Source organism: Astatotilapia calliptera, chromosome 17, assembly GCF_964374335.1.
Source record: "Astatotilapia calliptera chromosome 17, fAstCal68.1, whole genome shotgun sequence".
NCBI classification, from domain to species: Eukaryota; Metazoa; Chordata; class Actinopteri; order Cichliformes; family Cichlidae; genus Astatotilapia; species Astatotilapia calliptera.
In genome coordinates, this window is record NC_137438.1 from 14,006,248 (window position 1) to 14,030,742 (window position 24,495).

The following is a 24,495-nucleotide window of genomic DNA, read 5'->3' on the forward strand; positions in this document are numbered from 1 at the left end:
TCACTGAATTTGTTACCAAAAAAAGAGAACTTTACATTAATACTCCACTTTTAAATACTTTGGAAGAGTTTCTGCATTTGAGTCCAATATATCCCTTTGTTATCAAGTCACCAAAGCCTTGAAATATACTTTGTGAAACAGGGATTGTATTTTGTGTGAAGAAGCTAATTCTGTCTTAGACCAAGACCTGCCAGTAATACACTTAATAAATTCATGTTATTAATGATTAGAAAATATATATTTTATGGCCTTTGAATAATTCTATCCCTGGTTAGTGCACATTCATTCACATTTATGTTAGTTTATAAGTCATTTTCTATGTAACAACTGTGTGTGTTTGTGTTTTGACAGCTTGTTTTCCTGAGGTTGACAAACGGATGTTCTCCTGTAAAAGTGACATTCATTTACAATTTTACTTCACTTCTGCACCCTGGTGCTTAGTGATTTACCTCAAGGGAAGTGACTTTTACGACAACGTTGGAGGTGAGAGTCAATGAAGCACATGAGTGGAGGTCTTCAATAACATTATAACTCTTTTTTACTGCACTCCAGAGCTGTGAACTGGTGGCTGAGAGCCAGACAGAAGACACAGTACCTCCATTTCTCCTTCAGCACTGTCACTATCTCAGGAAAAAGTGATAACCATCAGCAGCACTTTCTTATCTGATGCCTTGCCTTGTTATATCCACACTTAAGTTTGTCTAAAATGAAAAAAACAAACAAAAAACCCCCCTTAATGTTGGATTGTGATACTTTCTGGAATGAAACTAATATATGTGAACAAAGATCAGATAAAATGAGAAATAAAAAAGGAAGGAAGAAAAATATATCTCTGGATTAATTCTGTGCATATCACAATGACGAGCACTTTTCCTCCAGACCAATTATTTGGTCTTATGTAGTGTGACTCTCTCATGTAAAGTGTAGCACTAAGTCCTAGTTGATCCTCTCCGTGCCCTGTTGTTTTTATCTATTTATCTATTTATCTATGAGTGACTTATGTATGTATGTATGTATATATATATATGTATACAGTGGGGCAAAAAAGTATTTAGTCAGCCACCGATTGTGCAAGTTGCCCCACTTAAAATGATGACAGAGGTCAGTAATTTGCACAAGAGGTACACTTCAATTGTGAGAGACAGAATGTGAAAAAAAAATCCATGAATCCACATGGTAGGATTTGTAAAGAATTTATTCGTAAATCAGGGTGGAAAATAAGTATTTGGTCAATAATAAAAATACAACTCAATACTTTGTAACATAACCTTTGTTGGCAATAACAGAGGTCAAACGTTTACTATAGGTCTTTACCAGGTTTGCACACACAGTAGCTGGTATTTTGGCCCATTCCTCCATGCAGATCTTCTCGAGAACAGTGATGTTTTGGGGCTGTCGCCGAGCAACACGGACTTTCAACTCCCGCCACAGATTTTCTATGGGGTTGAGGTCTGGAGACTGGCTAGGCCACTCCAGGACTTTCAAATGCTTCTTACGGAGCCACTCCTTTGTTACCCGGGCGGTGTGTTTTGGATCATTGTCATGTTGGAAGACCCAGCCTCGTTTCATCTTCAAAGTTCTCACTGATGGAAGGAGGTTTTGGCTCAAAATCTCACGATACATGGCCCCATTCATTCTGTCCTTAACACGGATCAGTCGTCCTGTCCCCTTGGCAGAAAAACAGCCCCATAGCATGATGTTTCCACCCCCATGCTTCACAGTAGGTATGGTGTTCTTGGGATGCAACTCAGTATTCTTCTTCCTCCAAACACGACGAGTTGAGTTTATACCAAAAAGTTCTACTTTGGTTTCATCTGACCACATGACATTCTCCCAATCCTCTGCTGTATCATCCATGTGCTCTCTGGCAAACTTCAGACGGGCCTGGACATGCACTGGCTTCAGCAGCGGAACACGTCTGGCACTGCGGGATTTGATTCCCTGCCGTTGTAGTGTGTTACTGATGGTGACCTTTGTTACTTTGGTCCCAGCTCTATGCAGGTCATTCACCAGGTCCCCCCGTGTGGTTCTGGGATCTTTGCTCACCGTTCTCATGATCATTTTGACCCCACGGGATGAGATCTTGCGTGGAGCCCCAGATCGAGGGAGATTATCAGTGGTCTTGTATGTCTTCCATTTTCTGATGATTGCTCCCACAGTTGATTTTTTCACACCAAGCTGCTTGCCTATTGTAGATTCACTCTTCCCAGTCTGGTGCAGGTCTACAATACTTTTCCTGGTGTCCTTCGAAAGCTCTTTGGTCTTGGCCATGGCGGAGTTTGGAGTCTGACTGTTTGAGGCTGTGGACAGGTGTCTTTTATACAGATGATGAGTTCAAACAGGTGCCATTCATACAGGTAACGAGTGGGGGACAGAAAAGCTTCTTACAGAAGACATTACAGGTCTGTGAGAGCCAGAGATTTTCCTTGTTTGAGGTGACCAAATACTTATTTTCCACCCTAATTTAAGAATAAATTCTTTACAAATCCTACCATGTGGATTCATGGATTTTTTTTCACATTCTGTCTCTCACAGTTGAAGTGTACCTCTGGTGCAAATTACTGACCTCTGTCATCATTTTAAGTGGGGCAACTTGCACAATCGGTGGCTGACTAAATACTTTTTTGCCCCACTGTATATTGTACTATTCTTAGTTAGTGTATTGTCTGTCTTGTCTTAATGTTGGTTTAAAATGGAGCACTGTAACAAAAAATAATTTCCCCCAGGGATCAATAAAGTATTCTGATTCTGATTCTGATTCTGATTTTCCTTAAGAAACACACAAAAAAACCCACCACAGACATGACACAGGACCATCTGGCCCTTCAGTTGATCCATTCACTATCAATAGAAGGGTGGCTGTCACTCTTAAGGCAGGGAAACAGGGAACAAAGGCTGAGGTGTGTCAAATTACACAAGAACTGAACTGAAACTCAGTAGCAACAGGTGCTGCATTCCAAATGCATACCTCGGATGTTGTAACTCAGGAGTGACATCACCCCTAGGTTAGTGTATTTGAGTTAGTGCAAGGTTTGATCTACAAGCATAAGAAAAGGGCTGAATGGAGAAGAGCTTGTTGCGGGAGTTTTTTTTTTTTTAGGCGAGTAGGGCCCTTTGCTCACAGCCAAGCTGCTGGTAGTGTATGAACTGAACTGTACTGAACCAATGATGGCTAGAACTGGGGTGAGGCTGTCCTGCGTCTGCAGGGTGCATTCATGTTTTCTCTTGACCAAATAGCACTTTTTTCTCCCTGAGAAACAGCAATTGCTTACATCCTACAATGTCAATATGCGGTCGCTATGATGGATGCTGGCAACCAAGGTCCTTGGATTAACTAAAATGTCTCTGCCTGTTGTGGCAAATTTTCTCAGTTTAGGTAACAGGAGGAAAAGGTTCACTTCCATTCTCATATATTAACAATTTAATGGTCTAAAAAGCTTTGGGTTTGTTTGTTTTTAAAAAAAAAAAAATCATACATATAAGTAATTCATTCATCAGTATTTAATGATTACAGCTCACTTTACACTGCGAGCTTTTCAAAAATTTCTATCAGCATAATTTGAAAAATAAAAATCCCAGCACAGAATGTAATCTCTGTAGTCCCTTTCACATCCATTTGGGAAACACAAACATACACAGTGTGACAGTTCATTAGAGTTTAGATTGGAATCTGTGGCAGTACTGCATGTAGCAGCTGTACTTTGTCCTCAGTAGGATTGGAGAGGATAAAAATTGAAACTGCTGCTTTTGAACACGCAGGTTTTTAAGGCCTTTATTTATAAATGCTTTCAAACAAAGTGCTGAACAGCTATTTGAAGATAAAAGAAGATAAGTAAATAAAAGCAATACAGAAAAAACCCCAATACAATTTAAAAACTGATTACAATTTAAAAACTAATAGGTATAGAATTAAGACACATATGATAGGGTGAACAAGTGGGTCTTTAACTTAGCTTTAAAAACAGAGCATGCCTGCCTAATATCTTGAGGAAGGTTGTTCCATAAAAATGGGGCACGAAAAGAAAAAGCACAATCTCTCCAATAGTCTTTTTTTCTAGCTTTAGGAACTTTTAGAAGGCCAGTATTCTGAGATTGGAGAGCACAGGATGGAACATAGAGGTCAGGTCAGAGAGATATGAAGGCGCCAAACCATTTAAAGCCTTGTAGGTGAGCAACAGAACTGCTTGAACCTGACAAGGTTCGAACCTGATAAGGCAACCAGTAAAGAGATTTGAGTACTGGGGTAATGTGCTAAAATTTCCCAGTTTTTGTTAAAATGCTAGCAGCTGCATTTTGCACCATCTGTAAACCTCTAAAACTGTTTTTGGTAACTCAGAAAGAAGAGCGTTACAATCATCAATGCCTGAAGACACAAATGCATGGACAAGAACCTCTGCAGTGTCAATTGATAAAACTTGTCTGATGATAAAAGGCAGTCTTTGTTGGTTGTTTTACATGAGACTTGAAGGACAGCACAAACCACTCACCCAAGTTCTTTACCTTGTCCCTGCAATTTATGATAGTCATTACTTGTCCCAGAATTTTCAAGGTGAATTTATGGGACAAGTAATGAATTTTTTGTGGTCCAGTGACCATCAAATCTGTCTTATCAGAATTAAGAAGCAGGAAATGCTAAAAGCCCCTAACCGATAGACAAGCTTCGAATAAGCTAGGCCCCCTGGCTGAACACTGATGGCTGACTCCATCTGCCTCAGAATTTGTACTATTACTCACAGCAGTCTCTCTCCTAAACAAAAGGAGTTAGATAGCTGCTCACTAACTGCACAAAGGTTTATTTTAAAGGGCTCTACCATATTTTTGTCACGATCCTGGGTCTTAGGACCCAGTGTTTTGAGTTTTAGTTCATTTTGATGTTTATAGTATGTTTAGCTCATTAGGCCTCCTACGTTGATTTGCTTATTAGTTCCCCCTTGTGTTTCAACCCATGTTAAGTCTCCCCTGCCCTTCATGTCTCTCTGTGCCCCCTCTGTTCTGTTTATGGTGTGTCTTTGCATGTTTGAGTTTCTTGTTTTCTGTCACCCTGCATTGTGCATTATGTTCTTATGGTTGGTCTTTTGTTACTCCCTCTAGTCTAGTCTCTTGTGTTCAAAGCTGAGTATTTCCCTCTGTGTATTTTGGTTCTTAGACCTCTGCCTTATGGTTTGTCTCTGTTTCTTAGTTGCTGTCTCCACTGTGTCTAGTTCGCGTCTCTGTGTGATACTTCCTGTTTTACTTTGAAGGTCCATGCCTCATGTGAGTGTTTCTAGTTTTGCGTCTGTCTCGTCCAGTCCTGATTTCTCCCAGCTGTGCCCTCCTTCTGTGTCTCATTCCCTCGTTATCCCTCTGTGTATTTAAGCCCTGTGTTTCTCTTTGTCAGTGTCGTAGTCTCCATCATAGCTGTGTGATTTTTCCCTGTGGCTCCTTGTGCTTTAGTTTTCCCAGTTTAGTTTATTTTGTATTGTTTTTCGTGTCCCACTCCACGCCAGCAATAAAGCTGTGTTTTTTGAGTTTACCTTTTGTCTCTGTGAGTTTGCGTTTGGGTCCTACTTTTGCCTGCACACAGCCGTACTGTGACAATTTTTCCCTATGGTTCATTTAAACCTTAAACAAAATATGAGCTTATCGATATTATACAAAAAAAGTAACGTTTGCAAGTAAAGGCAACTTAACATTACATTAACATTATCTTATTACACTCAACAAAAATATAAACGCAACACTTTTGTTACTGCTCCCATTCCCCACGGGATGCACGTAGAGACCTAAAATTCATTCCAGATACACAATATAACCATCCCTCCCAAACAGTGGTCACAAATCAGTCCAAATGTGTGGTAGTGGGCACATCTGCTATATTGAGATAATCCATCCCACCTCACAGGTGTGCCACATCAGGATGCTGATCTGACATCATGAGTAGTGCACAGGTGTACCTCAGACTGCCCACAACAAAAACTGTCAGAAACCGTCTCAGGGACGCTCAACTGCATGCCCGTCGTCCTCATCGGGGTCTTGACCTGACTCCAGCTCGTCGCCATAACAGACTTGTGTGGGCAAATGCTCACATTCGATGGCGTCTGGCACGTTGGAGAGGTGTGCGCTTCACGGATGAATCATGGTTCACATTGTTCAGGGCAGATGGCAGCTGAGAATGTCCCAGTTCTTGCATGGCCAGCATACTCACCGGACATGTCACCCATTGAGCATGTTCGGGATGTGCTTGACCGGCGTATACGACAGCGTGTACCAGTTCCCACGAATATCCAACAACCTCGCACAGCCATTGAAGTGGAGTGGACCAACATTCCACAGGCCACAATTGACAATCTGATAGACTCCATGCGACGATGTGTTGCACTGCATGAGGCAAATGGTGGTCACACCAGATACTGACCGGTTCTGGGTCCCCAGACCCCCAATAGCGCAAAAAACTGCACATTCCAGGGTGGCCTTTTGTTGTGGGCAGTCTGAGGTACACCTGTGCACTACTCATGATGTCAGATCAGCATCCTGATGTGGCACACCTGTGAGGTGGGATGGATTATCTCAATATAGCAGATGTGCCCACTACCACACATTTGGACTGATTTGTGACCACTGTTTGGGAGGGATGGTTATATTGTGTATCTGGAATGAATTTTAGGTCTCTACGTCCATCCCATGGGGAATGGGAGCAGTAACAAAGGTGTTGTGTTTATATTTTTGTTGAGTGTATTATCTGATTCTCGTTGTTATTGTTGTTTTACTTGCCATTATAAGTTGGCAGTATCTATTTTTAAGCGTACATGTCAACAGTGTGCACTGTATGTACATTATATTATATATATTATGTTATATATTATTATTTAAGTGTAAACTTAGAGACAAAAAACGGCAGACTCCCTAACATTGGCCCTGAACCAATTGCGCCACCCCTTCTCTGCACTGGTTCTGGAGACCACACTCCCACTCACATACCCAACTTATGCCAGTTAGCCAGACAGCCCGAAAAACTGCCTCGACTCTTTTTTGGTCTTGGGATATGGGCAGGCTGCAATGGTTGCTGTTTTCTCCATCTGTGCATGCACCGGCCTCCCAGGTAGTATCCCAAATATTGTAATTCCATCTGTCCAATTGCACACTTCTTTGAGTTGCCTCTGAACCCTGCCTGCCTCAGGGATTCCAATACCGCAGCCACCCGCTTCACAGGTTTCGCCCTGGTGTCACTAATGATGATGACAACATCATCCATAGGCAGCAGAATATGCAGCGTGTGCCAGTCTATGAGGCATTGGAAAGTGGCTGGGTCTACTAACAAGCCAAACTGAAGTGTAACAAATTGGTACAACCCAGCCAAAGTGGAGAAGGCCATTTTTTTCTTAGACTCTCGAGACAAGTAAGATTGCCAGTAGCCCTATGTCCTGTGTCTTTCTTCTCCACAAAAACTATGGGGCTACACCAAGTGCTGTGTAACTCCAGCATAGCAGTCAATTCCCACTCTCAGAGTTGTGTGACAGAGAACAGAGAACACACATGCAAAACGCTGTTGCATGGCAGCAAGATCTGCGCTCTGGCCAGCAGTGTTGGTCAAGTTACTTGAAAAAAGTAATCAGTAACTAATTACTTATTACTCCCCCCAAAAGTAATCCCATTACTTTACTGATTACTTATTTTCAATAGTAATTAGTTACTTAGTTACTTACTTACTTTAAAAAAATGATTTACAACCTGAATAGGTAATAAAGCAATAGATCTTTCAGCCCAATTCTACTTTTTCTGCATAATCCGTCATATAAAATGTAATCAAATGAAAAAGTCTCTTTTTGAAACTAGTTTTATTAGTTTTAATCTTTTAACTTTATGCATCAAGCAAACATTAAATTATATGCAACATTCCCTGACTGGAAGAAATTTGTTTAACATTTAAACCTATTTTCTGCACATTCCAGCACATAAAATAAAATAGTTTTCTGTGTTTACACTCAGTCTTTCAAATAGATGCAAGTAAAACACAGCCGAAAATAAATAAAATCAAAAATTCAGCGGTCCCGTTGCTCTATTTTCACCTGTATAGCAGGAGTGAGGCAGGCGGAGGTTTGCCCTGGTGCAGGTGTGCCGCAGCGTTCAGTGGAAGGATATGACAGTTTCTCTGTGAATTTCACGTACTGTCAGTGCTTGCTCAGACATTTAGGGGGGTTTTTTCGCTGTAAAAAGAAGTTTTCTTCCCACGCAGTGAACAGCAGACGCTAATGTTTTTGTCACTTTTTACGGAATCAAACTCAAAGTAAGGTCAGTACTTCCACTCTTTAAACGCTGCACAGTCATATGCTCTCCTGCACTCGTTAGGGTTTTGGAGCGTGATGTCACGGGGGTGGGATGCGCCATTTTCAGGGTCAAAACAAAGCACAAGCAAAAAAGGAGCGAAGGCATACACAACAGCCATGGTTTGTATTTGCTGTGTGGTCGGCTGCAATGTTCGATCACACGACCGGCAAGAGAATAAGCTTGAAAATGGTTTATCTTTTCATTCTTTCCCAACCTGGAAGCAACATGAGGCAGCTCGTGTATTGATGTTACCAAACAAAGGCGTCTAGCCTGGATAGCAGCTGTGAGACGAGCTGATATCCAGTTCTCTTCCATCTCCAAATATCTGTTGGTGCTCCCGACGTTTCCATTCCGGTAAGTTCTAAATATGTTCATATCACTCTTTATAGCCTATTAGTTTTATTTTCGATGCGCTCTGAGCTCATAGCAAATTAGAACAAACATCCTACTGAGTGATTTTGCAGAACTACCTTCTATTTATAGAGTTGCTAATTATTTGGCATTATTGCAGCAAACCAGCCAATGAAATGGATGAAACATCGTGACTGGGTTCCAGTGCTACACAAGGGACCTGCTTCAAACATACCACCATGCCAATCAGATTACTTCTTCCATGTGAGGGTGAAGAGGTGACCCTTCTGGATAAGATGGTGAAGGTTTGCTGCGTTTGTTGAACAGTTTGGTAGCAAAACCAGGGAAAAATGAAACCTGCTCCTGTTAAATATTCTTAAGTCTTTTGCCGTATAAATAGCGGTATTTTTTTTTTCAAAAGATACAGTGAATAAGTTAGTAGTGGGTGATATCATGTAAACACTGTCATGATTTGGTGTAAACATTTTGTCATTTGTAAACTATAAATGACATGGATTCTACATTGTAACTGATGTGATGTTCTATAAAGTGGTTTTAATTTAAAAAAAAAAATAGGCAAAAATTAGTTTGTTTCTTTATTCAACTTTTGAACAGTGGGACTCAGTCAGTACATATTCAGTAAATGCAAATTATTTACATGGCAGTGCACAACAGGCATAAATCTAGACCCCTAGATAAAACATTATGGCATTATAGCAGTGACAACTCCTCCACAGTAGAAGGTGGGATTTTTCTTTTTTGAGGACGGCTCCTTTGACGTTTCAATATGGATGGTGTGTTTATGTTTTGATCAAGAGCCTTTTTTTGGGCAGCTGAAGAGGAGAAGTCCATCTTATGGCCAACCTCTGGCTGTATCTTGGTCATATTACCCAGCACAACCCAGTATGCAGGTTCATCTGTAACAGTCCTTGTGCCATGGATCCGCACTGTTGCTTCTACAGAAGAGCAGCGACATGGCTGCAGGTCTCTGCGACTCCGGCCATACAGGTGCAGTGGGCGGCTTCAACCTCTCTGTAATGCTCACAGTGACCCATGGCTGCAATGCTGGTTCATTCAGTCTTTGAGAGTGCAGGACCTGAAACACACACAGACAAAGTTCATTTAAAGACAAGAACTATGAGCCAAGGCCGACATAATTGTGTTTTATCTACTTTATCATAAATGTAAAAAAGTGTTTAGAAAGTTTGCACATACATGTAATTTTTCATATTTTTATGTATCCATCTATAGAACGCTGCATTTTATATTCTAAATCTGCCTGTTCTCTCTCAGAAACCTGCCTGCAGAAAATGAACCTAAAGTATGTAATGCAAGGATGTCATCACTTTCAAGATGGAGAAAGCATAAAGTGACAATTATGAATAACTTAATATGATGCTTTTAAGCATCTTTCTTGTTGTCGTCGTTCCAACACAGTGTGTTTGTTTTGATTTGTGGACCCGTAAAATGGCGCCGCGCTCCCACAGTACATTGCGGCGTGACGTCAACTCCAAAGCCCTATTATCCATTGTTGATCTGCACACAGCTGTTGCTACAAACGTCGCACTTGCTTACGTCATTGTCATGAGACACTCTCGGGAAAACAAATCACGGTTTTAGTAACGCAGTAACGCAGCGTGCTTATGGGAAAGTAACAGTAATCAAATTACCTTTTTTGCAATAGTAATCCCTTACTTTACTTGTTACTTGAAAAAAGTAATCAGATTACGCATTACTGCCCATCTCTGCTGGCCAAATGGTTATCATAATGGAGGGAGGTGGGAACGGTGGAATTTGGTACCTCTGGTCCCAACTCATCCAGCTCCTAAACCTGGCTAACCAGAGAAGCAGTTTCGCCTCCCTCCATACTTTGAAATGACTGAGGTGATATACCTGTGTGGCTCCCCCCAGTCCGAGTGCAGCATTTCATAGTCAACGTCCCCCACTCGCCACATGACCATAAAGGGTCCTTGCCACCCGGTGAGTAACTTTGAGCTGAGTGAAGGGAGCAACAGAAGCACTTTGTCTCCTGGTGAAAATTGTTTGCGCCTAGCCTCTCTGTCATGCAGGCACTGCTGATGTTGCTGGGACTGAAACAAATTTTCCCGTGAAAGCCTCCCAACATATGTAGGTTTGCTCTCACATCTAGATCGTATTTACATTTATTTTACTAGGCTAGGACCTTCCTCCGAGTTTTCTTTAAAGAGGTCCAATATGCCATATGGCTTCTGACAAAACAGTAACTCAAAGGAAGAAAATGGGTGTGTTTTTCTTCCATGCAAGTGTTATGACTTGCTATATACACACAAAATGCAGCACGGTCAGTGCTAGATGTAGCCATAAATTTTCATCACTTGGTCAAAGGCTGAGTGTTGATTATTGTCCTGAGACTGCTACAGTGAAAAATCTTCGAAGGAGTGAATGGTCAGGCCTGAGGAGAGTTAGATTCAGCCCCTTACTTTCAGTAAAAGGAACTCTTAATGCTTCAGCATACTAAGGCATTCTAGCCCCTTCCTCTTCTATCATGACTGTAGACCAGTGCACATCCAGGTTCATAAAGACCTGGAAGGGTGAGTTCAATGTGGAAAAACTTGACTGGCCTGTACAGTGTCCTGAAGTCAACCCGATAGGAGACCTTGGGATTAATTAGAGTGGAGAATACTAGCGAGGACTTTTTGTCCAGTTCAATTCAATTTTATTTTTAAAGCACCAAATCACAACATTTGTTGCCTCAAGGTGCTTTATATTGTAAGGTAAAGACTCTACAATAATAGAAAGAAAACAGAGAAGATCCTAACAATCATATGACCCCTTATGAGCAAGAGCTTTGATGACAGTGGGAAGGAAAAACTCACTTTTAACAGGAAGAAACCTCCAGTAGAACCGTGACCAGTTTGAGTGAGCATCAGTGTCTCACCTCACAAATGTGCTTTTGAAAGAATGGTCAAAAAATCACTATAAACGCACTCCTAAACATTGGAGAAAGCCTTCCTAGAAGAGTTGAAGTTGATTTAGCTGAAAAGGGTCAGCCAGCATCATAATAACCCCTATGGATTAAGAATGAGATGTTACTCAAGTTCATATGCGTGTGAAGGCAGAGGAGGGAATGCTTTTGGCAATAATCTCCAAACTGAAATAAAACTTGTTTTTAAACAAGCCAACTTTTCTTTAAAACATGAACATTTTTGTAATCTAAGCTCATATGACGTACAAGTGTCACACAGTGGAAATTTGTATTTATCTTGTATATTGTTTTTATTCTGATTTTTAGTGTTTATTTATGAGTGTTGTTTCTATTGCATGGTTTTTAGTGTGTGACATGGTTTTTATCCACTGTGGACTGGCTGCACATGGGACAAATTAGCTGATAGGGACTACCTGCTGAGGCAGGGGTGTGTCCAGAGGTGGCCTATCAGCTGTGTAAAGACCTTTTAAAAACAGGCTAGCTGAGCACTGAAGAGAGAGGCCCCAGACTGGAAGGTTAATGCGAGCTGGCCAGTGTGATGCGGCGACCAAGTCCTGACCTCATGGAACGGCAACAGTAAGAGACAACGCGTGTGATTGGCAGCAGGGCAGAGGTTTACCTCTGCCTGCATTTGTGAGTAGGGTCTCTACTGTTGTTTACTGGGTGCAGCTGGATTGGGAGAGGGTCACCATGGCCATGAGCCAGGGCCGCTTCTGGGACCATTGTTCTGGCCCCTATTTGTTATGTTACAGGACACCGACGCAAGGGGAGCTGTGGCGGTGGTCGCATCATGGATTCGAGTGCAGAACGCAAGCCGGGCTGGGAAGTGATGGGCCAGCGGAAGGACAAGAAGATGGGTGGCTCTTTCTTGTCTGCCGAAGACGGGGCTGGCGTGGACTCTGCTCTAAAGGAGGAATTCCTGGCCTGCTGATGGACCCATAATGAACATGTGGCCTAATTATAGCAGGGGGGGGGGGGGGTTTAGTGAATGTAGAAAATGGTAGTTTTACGGGTTTTAGAATTGTTTTTAGTAGAGAGCAAACATTTTATTACGTACATTTTAAGGGTGTTTTTATTTGTGCTCCCTGGCCTAGTAATAAACTGTTTCTGATCAGACCTGCTTACTCTCTGTGCCCGTGGTATCTGACTCGCTTGCTCCCCCTTGTATTTTAAAGAATCTTTCTTTTTAGCGTGACATTCTGGTGCGACCGCTTTAGTGTCCGCTGCGCGTTACACAAGAAGATATCTTGGCATGAAATAGCGGCCAACTGCTTAGATTTGCTTGTTGGCACTTTGTTCTAAATGATGGCCTGATGTTAGCAGTGTAGTGATACCATGTATGACTTTAAATTACTGATTGATGCCACAAACTTATCAGGACATCGTTTTCTAAGGACACAGAAAAGTGAGCCTATTGACTTCTATCTAACCTAACTTCTGCTTTGGCTTCACTTTTCAAGCCATGTTAATCATTTATATTTTCTATGGTCTTCACTATAAAAAGGAGTAAAATATGAGGAGAAAAATTTACCAAAGCAATTTAAATTTTTTGAGTAATGGCTCTATAGGGCTCCATTGATTCTGGAGGATCTCGCAAGTACCTGATATAAAACCACAAATGTACACCGCTAATCACCCTGCTGGATGTATGGAAGTATTTTTCATTCTAATTAGAAGTTCTCTGCCAGTACTTTGATTAAATTTATTTGTGCTAACACATCATCACTTCATAACAGTTAATGTCCATAAAATTGGCTACAACAGCACAACTTTTGTTTGTTCAAAACAAAATTTCAATTGGGGAAGATATTCCAAACTCACAACTACTTAGACTTATTGAGGGTGAGGAGCCACTTGGAATCCTTTTGAAGTCTACCACATGGGGTGTGTGTGCAGTTAGTGCAATGTAGTGTAAAGCAGATAGATCTACATGATCACAAAAAATTGGCAAGCACATAGGCCCTCATACTTATGTCAGGTCCAGCTATAGTTACTGGTTCTTATGTCATGTTCTCAACATGGCACCTTTTATATTTAACAGAAAGGATCAGTGGCCTTTTTTGTTTATTTAATGCAAATGTAGCTCTGCATTACTGCAGGGTGACCCTGATGGTCACAATGAAACGGCTCTGGCATGACACCAAATGCATCACATTTAGATGTTAATAGCTATTGGGTAAATTATTGCAATTTATAGCTATTGCCATTTATGGCTCTGCCACAGAGGAGGAGATCCAATTTAAGTTGTGTTCTTGATTGTGAGGTCAGTGACTTTTTCATGCAGGCTGCAAGTTATTTCCATCAGTGTCATGGTAATCAAATTATACCAGCATGATTGTTATGAGTAAATCTACATTACTAAGCATAATTTTTTACCGCACTGAAATCCTGTTCAGTGCACGTTCCTTGTTTCAGCTCTTCCAATTGTTATCCTACATCTGTTTGCAGAGATGAGATGGGAAATTGCAGGAAATTAACGGTGGATCCAGAGTACAGAGTTCACTATTAACCTTGAGGGAACCCATTCTGAACGAGGTACAGTGACATCAGAAGGGATAGATGTTCATGCAGATTAAACTGTCGCAATCACCACAGTTGCATAATAGCTTCACAAACAACAGGCCTTATTATTCAGCCTTCCACCACTGTGGATAATGAACAAGAAGCAAATTATGAGTATTAAAACATTCTCATCCTATAAAAATCTGCCGCCTCCTCACAAATTTGGCATGGGTAATTCAGCCATTAGTGAAGGCCCTAATAATGCTGAATGATACATACAGGTTTTGGAGAAACATACTGCCATTCCAACAGTGTCTCTTTAAGACCACATCTGGGAATGACAAATGCAAAATCACCTTCTTTGTGAATTCCAACAGAATAGCTTCATAGTAAAAATCAATTGCAATATTGAAAAAAAAAACTGTTGTCAATCAAATGGTTTCTAGATACTTTCATTCAGCAAAGTGGAAAAGTCTAAAGGCGCTTGTTTTTTTCCCATTTTGTCAGAAAAAATTGGAATTTATTGAAGCCTGTACAAATATCAATGAAAATATACAAGTCGAAACAGAGGTTGTAAAATTCGAACATACTTGTAGTCAACATTTGATATAAACACCCTTTTTCTTCAACAGCTTGAAATCTCTTTGGCAAACTTTATTTATGTAGTCTTAAGGAATAGGATGAAAAGGAAGCAAAACAACAACAACAACAAAGTCCACATCTGGGGCCCGTTCTTCGTACGTCGCTTACTACATCCAAGATCAAATGACACATCCAAGATCAAATCATCGCGCTAACCGTGAGCTCGCTAATCCGGTTCCCCGAACACACCTGCTGTTGACGATTACTACTGCTGGACGCAGTAATGTGACATCACTGGGTGTCGTAAAAGGGGCTACGCATCGATAGTAGAAACATTGATCGGCAACCCTCTGATTGGTCGGCGAAAATGTCGACGGAGCGCGCTCGGCTCGGTATTTTTCGGCAGCAGAGCAAGAACTCTTGAGTGAGGGATTTCAGGAGTTTCAGAGTTTAATCAGAACGCAAGGGAACACTGCAAAGGCTGCAAAAGCAAGGAGCGAGGGCTGGCAGGAAGTTGCTGACAAATTAAACTCGTAAGTAATTTAATAATAACAATAATAATGGAGTGGATTGATATAGCGCTTTTCAAGGCACCCAAAGCGCTGTACAATGCCACTATTCAGTCACTCTCACATTCACACACTGGGGGAGGCAGCTACAGTTGTAGCCACAGCTGCCCTGGGGCAGACTGACAGAAGCCAGGCTGCCATATCGCGCCATCGGCCCCTCTGGCCAACACCAGTAGGCGGTAGGGTAGATTTATTATATTACACTATATTATCCAATATTATATTACATTATATTATAATATGTTATATTTTATCCTCTGTCACATTAGAGCCACGACAGGACCCACTAGAACATGGGAACAGGTAAAAGTGAAATATAAGAATATTCTACAGAATGGTAATATTTATCACTTATATTGCTTTTAGTCTCTTGGAAAGAGACCCTGGAATAATCTGTTTGTTTATAACAGCAACCAAGAAAAGGGCAGAGCAACAAAAGACAGGTGGTGGTCCTGCACCCCCTCGTCAACAAGTTGGTTAAGTAAATAATACCCTCACGGGAAAATCGATATCTCTCTATGAGCACACTGTCGCGCTGAGCTAAAGGATCCTGTCTGTCCCGCAATATACGCTGAATTCTGAGGACTCTCCTTATCAATCTTGCACCTTCCGCAATGGGTGGCTCGCGTATACGGACCGGACATGGCTGCGACAGACTTCCCAAATCCACCTTCGCTTTTATAGCCGTGGTCTCTCATCTTGATTACACGAAGTAATTTACAATTACTACTCTGAAATATGAATTAAATCTGTAATAATCACATACATGTAATAGAATGTTAATAGTACATTTCCCTTTTTTAGGAAATGACCTGTGTGAAATCAATAAATGGATCAGGTGCTGCATTGTCTTTAGTTACATTGATGTTATTTATTTATGGTGAAACAGTGGTGGAATATCGCTGTTGCTTTCGTATGAATGACGCGGACATACCTGCGTGGCCGCGATCTAATCCTGTTTACATAAAGTAAACCTGCTCCCGAGCAGGTTTACGCTTACGGCTCTGTTGCTATGACAGCAAGTCCCGGATGAGCTTCGGGGAACCGACTGATCCAGGATCACGCGAAATCGTCAACAATCTAATCCGGCTAACCTACTTAGCGAGGTACGAAGAACGGGCCCCAGTTCTGGGAGTGGCTTGCGTGGGAAGCGGCAGCGACAACAGCTCTGGAGGCTGACTGCATGGGAAGCAGCGGCAACAACTCAGTTCAGGTGGCCGGCCACGGCGTAGCTTCATTAATGGCTGAGCAGGATGTGCAGGCGTGCTGATCTTTGGTGGAGGCAGGATCAGAAAGAGATGGTCTGGAAACCTCTGGCAGAGTCAGAGCTAGCTGGAGCTGCACAGGGGTCACAGCTTGCACAGGTAGCTTCTCCGGCTCAGGCAGAAATGTGGGGTCAGTAGCTGGCTGGATAAACTCGCCTAAGTTCCCAGCTGACAACAGAAGAGACAGAGACGACTTGCTTCAGCTCTCAGTGGGAACAGGAGGAGACTGGGATGGCTCACCCGAGCTACCAGCAGATGCTGCTACAGACGGCTACTCAGAGCTTCCAGCAGAGACAAGTGGCTGGGATGACTCGGCTGAGCTCTAGTGACGGGATTTCCGGCTCTTTTTAGAGAAACCGATTGTGCAAGTTCCCCCACCTAAAATGATGACAGAGGTCAGTAATTTGCACCAGAGGTACACTTCAACTGTGAGAGACAGAATGTGAAAAAAAAATCCATGAATTCACATGGTAGGATTTGTAAAGAATTTATTTGTAAATTAGGGTGGAAAATAAGTATTTGGTCACCTCAAACAAGGAAAATCTCTGGCTCTCACAGACCTGTAACATCTTCTGTAAGAAGCTTTTCTGTCCCCCACTCATTACCTGTATGAATGGCACCTGTTTGAACTCATCATCTGTATAAAAGACACCTGTCCACAGCCTCAAACAGTCAGACTCCAAACTCCGCCATGGCCAAGACCAAAGAGCTTTCGAAGGACACCAGGAAAAGTATTGTAGACCTGCACCAGACTGGGAAGAGTGAATCTACAATAGGCAAGCAGCTTGGTGTGAAAAAATCAACTGTGGGAGCAATCATCAGAAAATGGAAGACATACAAGAGCACTGATAATCTCCCTCGATCTGGGGCTCCACGCAAGATCTCATCCCGTGGGGTCAAAATGATCATGAGAACGGTGAGCAAAGATCCCAGAACCACACGGGGGGACCTGGTGAATGACCTGCAGAGAGCTGGGACCAAAGTAACAAAGGTCACCATCAGTAACACACTACAACGGCAGGGAATCAAATCCCGCAGTGCCAGACGTGTTCCGCTGCTGAAGCCAGTGCATGTCCAGGCCCGTCTGAAGTTTGCCAGAGAGCACATGGATGATACAGCAGAGGATTGGGAGAATGTCATGTGGTCAGATGAAACCAAAGTAGAACTTTTTGGTATAAACTCAACTCGTCGTGTTTGGAGGAAGAAGAATACTGAGTTGCATCCCAAGAACACCATACCTACTGTGAAGCATGGGGGTGGAAACATCATGCTATGGGGCTGTTTTTCTGCCAAGGGGACAGGACGACTGATCCGTGTTAAGGACAGAATGAATGGGGCCATGTATCGTGAGATTTTGAGCCAAAACCTCCTTCCATCAGTGAGAACTTTGAAGATGAAACGAGGCTGGGTCTTCCAACATGACAATGATCCAAAACACACCGCCCGGGCAACAAAGCAGTGGCTCCGTAAGAAGCATTTGAAAGTCCTGGAGTGGCCTAGCCAGTCTCCAGACCTCAACCCCATAGAAAATCTGTGGCGGGAGTTGAAAGTCCGTGTTGCTCGGCGACAGCCCCAAAACATCACTGCTCTCGAGAAGATCTGCATGGAGGAATGGGCCAAAATACCAGCTACTGTGTGTGCAAACCTGGTAAAGACCTATAGTAAACGTTTGACCTCTGTTATTGCCAACAAAGGTTATGTTGCAAAGTATTGAGTTGTATTTTTGTTATTGACCAAATACTTATTTTCCACCCTGATTTACGAATAAATTCTTTACAAATCCTACCATGTGGATTCATGGATTTTTTTTTCACATTCTGTCTCTCACAGTTGAAGTGTACCTCTGGTGCAAATTACTGACCTCTGTCATCATTTTAGGTGGGGGAACTTGCACAATCGGTGGCTGACTAAATAATTTTTTGCCCCACTGTATATATATATATATATTAGGGGTGCAACGATACACAAAATTCACGGTTCGGTTCGGTTCGATACTTTGGTGTCACGGTTCGATATTTTTTCGATACAAAAAAAATGTTCATGCCTTTTTAATTTGTCATTTATTAAAATTATAAATATATATTTTAACTCAAAAGTACAGTTTTTAAATTTAACCCTAACCCTTGTGCGTGTTTTTTATTTTGACAGCGAATGCGCACCTGCGGACCACTTATGTGCAGCCCTGGTTATTTAGCTTGTCATATTGCAGCCACAGAAATTATTTTGTCCATGAAACCATAAAGCTGCACTTTCTTTTTGCCTTATAGTCTGATTTGTCATAACTTCTCCGTTTTGTGGTAAGCTTTTCTTTGGCTGTCACTTCTTCACCCTGACCTGTCTTATTTGGCTCAGCAGAACTAAAATATATATCTGTCTGTGAAGGTTCTCAGTCATCCAGGTCATCGTAGTCAAATATAAATCCTGCTGCTTTTACACACGGACTCACATAAGCTCAGCGATTCTCTGCGCGATCAACCTCTCACATGTTTAAGCTTGCTGCGGGAGATTTCACTTGTCATGTTTGCATAGTAAGCTAACGATTAATAAGACGATGTCAGAGGAATTGGTGCACAAATTATCATCACTCACAGATCAGTGTTGTCGCTCTCTATACACAGTTCGCACGATTGCAAAGTGAAAGCAAAAAAACAAGCGCAAATTCAAACGCGATTTCAATATGTCACATATTGACAGTGGCTCACCGATGCCAATGACATAATTACCCAGCTACATTTCTGAAAGAATGCAAAAGCATTGACATATATTTTTCCTTCTTACAATAGCCCGACGGGCAGGGAAGAGATAGATTTTGGTAACCCGACTGAAAAAATCGCTAGCCCCAGGACGTCAGGCTAGCGATATTGCAAGCCCTGTATCTGATTGAGGAATCATGCATCTTTGGAAAAGAGAGTTTATTACAGAGAAATGTCTCTTTCCAAAATAAAAGCTATACTATCCGCTTCTTCTGGGTTATATTCTCAGCAGCATAAGGAGAATCATGTGCTAACAGCTGTCTAAATGACTCGGCTAAAGTTAGTAGCATGCTTGTTGTTTTTGTCTTTGCACTAGGATGATGTCGGCGTAAATGTGCAGTCATATTCGTTGTGTTCCCACTAGTGCTTTCAGGTTAATCTCGTTGAAATGACCTTAACACCACAACATGGCAAATCTCCGTTAACGAGCTACCGCCGATCGCCCCGTGCATGGGGCTAGACGGCCAACACGTTAACGAGCTAACTGCGCTAACACACTAGTTCCCACCCATGTAATTGAGCATTGCATGGCACATCCAACATACTGTTTTACTTTAGTCCATGACTGGCTTACCTTCAGGGTCATACGTCACATGAAAACCAAAATAATTCCAAACGCCAGATCTGAATGAGGGAGGGGGAGGTGCCCTGCGCTCTTCCTTCTGACTATGCTGTCTGTGTTGAGCGCTCAGTGGATCTGCGCTCGACAGTGCAGCCTAGGCGGAGTAGTCGAACGCAGATTCACTGAGCGCTCCACACAGACAGCATCGTCAGAAGGAAAGTTGATAAAATAAATTACAAATGTTGTATTGTTCGATACATACGCGTACCGAACCGAAAGCACTGTATCGAACGGTTCAATATCGATACGAATATCGTTGCACCCCTAATATATATATATATATACACATATATATATACACATACATACATATATATATATATATATATATATATATATATATATATATATATATATATATATATATACACATACATACATATATATACATACATATGTATACATACATACACACATATATATATATATATATATATATATATATACATACACACATATATACACATATACATACACACACATACACACACACACACACACACACGAAGAATTAAAAAAAAAACAAAAAAACAAAAAAAACCCAACAACAACAAAACTTCATTTACCTGTTACTACCACACACCCAATCCGATTGTTGGTACTTCCTTGCTTGTGTAGCCACTAGGTAACAAAACACTGCCCCTAGCATCCTGGAGCACTTCCGTTGTGTTTTGGTGTTTGTATATGAGGTGCCGTAAGGGACATTATTACTGAAACGCTCTCACACACACAACTGAAACGCTCTCACACACACTACTGAAATTTTAGCTCTCACACACACTACTGAAACGCTCTCACACACACTACTGAAACGCTCTCACACACACTACTGAAACGCTCTCACACACACTACTGAAATTTTAGCTCTCACACACACTACTGAAACGCTCTCACACACACTACTGAAACGCTCTCACACACACTACTGAAATTTTAGCTCTCACACACACTACTGAAACGCTCTCACACACACACTACTGAAACGCTCTCACACACACAACTGAAATTTTAGCTCTCACACACACAACTGAAACGCTCTCACACACACTACTGAAACGCTCTCACACACTACTGAAACGCTCTCACACACACTACTGAAACGCTCTCACACACACTACTGAAATTTTAGCTCTCACACACACTACTGAAACGCTCTCACACACACTACTGAAATTTTAGCTCTCACACACACAACTGAAACGCTCTCACACACACTACTGAAATTTTAGCTCTCACACACACAACTGAAATGCTCTCACACACACTACTGAAACGCTCTCACACACACTACTGAAACGCTCTCACACACACTACTGAAATTTTAGCTCTCACGCACACTACTGAAACGCTCTCACACACACAACTGAAACGCTCTCACACACACTACTGAAACGCTCTCACACACACCACTGAAACCAGAGGCATTTCTGCTGAACAGGAAGTTGTTTCCTGACAAGGAAACTGATGGAAAAAGTGGTATATTTCAAAACACTACAAGGATTTCTACTCAGCAACCTGCTAGTACAGCAGTCCCCAACCTTTTTTGCGCCACGTAAACAATATAAAAATAAAAAAATGATAAATACCATGAAAACCATAAATAGAGGTTAGCAGGAGGGACTATGCGCTTACCTGCTGCTCCTTGGCAGGTAGCTCCATGCCCTCCTGGGTTTTAATTGCACCTTAGAACACATATGCATCAACACTACAATGAGCGGGTGGAGGGAGGTTTGGAGTCTTCTCCCACCCCCATTCTCTGCGGCCTGCTGGAGCGGGAGGGCTAGTAGGAGGAGTTGGCCGTCCGACTGCGGTCTGGGGTGTGGGGCCTCCCTGCTGCTGCGGAGTCGGGGTGGTCTGCCTCTCCCCACCGCAGGGAAAAGGGTAACACCACCTGGGTCTGGGCGCAATTCCCCCCTCCAGGGGCAAGGGTACCTAGACCCGGTTTGTAGAGTACGCTTGGGGAGTGTGATTGTGTGTACAGCGTCTCTTTATGTCTGTCTCCACGTTGGTTGAGTGTGGAGTGAGTGCATATGAGAGCATGAGGGTGGGAATGGATGTTTGTGTCTGTGTGTGCCTGTATGTCTGTGTCTATATGTCAGGTTGGGTATCAGACGCCACCTCTCTGGGGACACCTCAGGCCCTCCAAGGTTTGGAGGCCTATCTCCACCCACCACCACTTCCCCTGCCGGTGGCGGACTCCCTCAGGTGTCGGTGTGTTGGTGGTTCTTTGTGTCTGGGGGAGGGGGTCCGGGTACACACCGGCTCACTCCTTGGCGGCCGCTTGTCGGGGCCTGGGGCCTGGGGCTCGCTCGGGCCCCTTTGGAGGTGGGGTGCCCCCGGCCTCTCGGCCTAGGGCTCGGTCACTCAGGCGCAGCTGGGGGCCGGCGGAGCTCACGGGCGCGTCACTGCAACTCCCCCTGACTTCTGCTCCGCGGCTGCTGGGCGAGCCCTCATCTGGGACTCTCCTCAGCTCTTACTGGGACAGTGGCGCGGCTGCCCCTCTGTTGGTCTTCCATGGTCTCTTGTGTTCTGGGGGCCTCTGGATGTCTGGAGTTTTGATCTCCTCCATACCCGCTTCACACCCTGGAGGACGGGGCTGTGGCCCCCCCACACTCCCTAGCAGATCATTACATGGAGAAACCTTTGGAATGCAAGCATGCTGATCCACACAGGTATGCACACATGGGTATTCACAGACGCGGACTAAAGCTTTCTTGGCTGCTGCCTCAAAGCACACTGTGCGCTGTCTATCTTGGGTGCTGCACAATATCGTTTATTACTTAGTAAATACTGATATCTATGACTAGCTAGTTTATTGTGATGGTGCTTTGTTTTTCTATTATTATGTTGCTCTTTGTTGTTTGCTGTCTCCTCTGTTTGTTTTTGTTTGTTTGTTTGTTTGTTTGTTTTTCTCCATACAGGTGACCCAGGAGTTTTTTTTTTTTTTTTTTTGTCTCTCTTCCCCCCCCTTCTCACCGTCTCTTCTCCCCTTTGGTTTTCTTTCTTTCTCTCCCCCTCTCTCTCTCATTCATTCCCCCTGTCCTATTTATTAAAAAAAAAAAAAAAATGACAAAGGATGAACTGAAGCTCTGCCATCACGTAATGTCGCATACTGCTGTTTCTGATGTCATTTAGAAAAAAAAAAAAAAGAAAGAAAACCATAAATAGAAATGTGTTCGAATTTTTGTGGAGGAATAAAACCCATTACATAGAAAGATCTCAGCTTGTGAAGGGATACAATAAAGGTGGTATCAAAACTCCAGAATTGGAATTTATGGTTGGCACCCTTAGAATTAAATGGTTAAAATCTTGTCTGTCACAGCCAGACTCTACTTAGCTCCACATCCCATGATTCTTGTTTAATAAAATAGTATACAGGATTAGAATTTATTCGAAATGTGATTTTGCGGCAAATAAAATCCCCATAAAGATATCAAACTTTATAAAACAGACGTTGCATTTTTGGGAAAATGAGATTTACCCACAACTTCTCCCCATAATTCAACCTTATGGAATAATAGGGTAATAACACTTAATCAAAAATCAATTTTCAAGAGTGACTGGTTTGAACAAAAATATTATATTCATAACAGATTTGTTGGATGATAACGGTGTCATTCTAAGTTACACAGACTTTTCAGAAAAATATTGTCTAAACTGTTCTCAAAGAGAATATAACAAATTTTGTGAACTGGTCCCACTGCCTCTGCTTCATTTGATTAAAATTTTTATGATATACAATAATTTCTCATCAGTGCTCCCAAATTTATTGCTAGGGCAATGTCAGCTGTTTGATAAAAATGCAATAAGAAATTTGTTAGTAGTTTTTTCAAAGACAAAATATTTCATAGTTACAACAGAATGGTTACATGGCATGGTTCTAATTTAGTTATTTCATATACACTGGATAAAGCATACTAAAAATTTATGAAATAGCCTATTCTACCTAAAGTTAAAGAAACACACTTTAAACAAAACTAATACTGTGGCAGAATTTCTAAAAAAAGAGATTTGGCTTTGAGGTGGATCAGTGTTCTTTTTGTACTGATGAAAATGAAACCCTAGAACATCTTTTTTTTTTTCCCTATGCCCTATCAGACAATGTATTTGGTGCAACTTAAAAAATTGGATTTCCCTAAATATTAATGATGTGCCACTGTTTGAATTACATCATAATTTTTTTTATATGGATCATCTAGCATTGGATGTCTCAGACATTATTAACATCATCATACTTTTGAGTAAATATCATATCCATTGTGCTAAATGGAGGAACGCTAAGCCTTCTCTCCCTGGTTTTATTGATGATTTTAAGATATTTTTCTTTGCTAAAAAAAGACAAAAAGCACATATGCCAAAAAAATAACCAGGATAATGCACGTCTCCCGCTATTCTAAATTTTGACTTATGCTGAGGCTAATATATTCGATTCAATTCAATTCGATTTGATTATGGGGGATTTTGACAGTCAGAAATATTATAATTCAGATCAGTACATTTACATATTTTTGTATTTAAAAAAAGGAAGCTGACACACGCAAGACTTTATCAAAGGTGTGAGCATCACAGCAGATGCCTTTGT

At 42.0% G+C, this 24,495-nt stretch overlaps 1 long non-coding RNA gene across 1 annotated transcript in view; it reads right to left on the reverse strand.

The window, feature by feature from the left end:
- Window positions 1-9,238: 9,238 nt before the first annotated feature.
- LOC145421388 (uncharacterized) overlaps window positions 9,239-24,495 on the reverse strand; it is a 46,254-nt gene continuing 30,997 nt past the window's right edge. The window contains exon 2 of the long non-coding RNA XR_013902731.1: window positions 9,239-9,751. This is a non-coding gene — a long non-coding RNA (uncharacterized LOC145421388). The remainder of the gene's footprint in view (window positions 9,752-24,495) is intronic.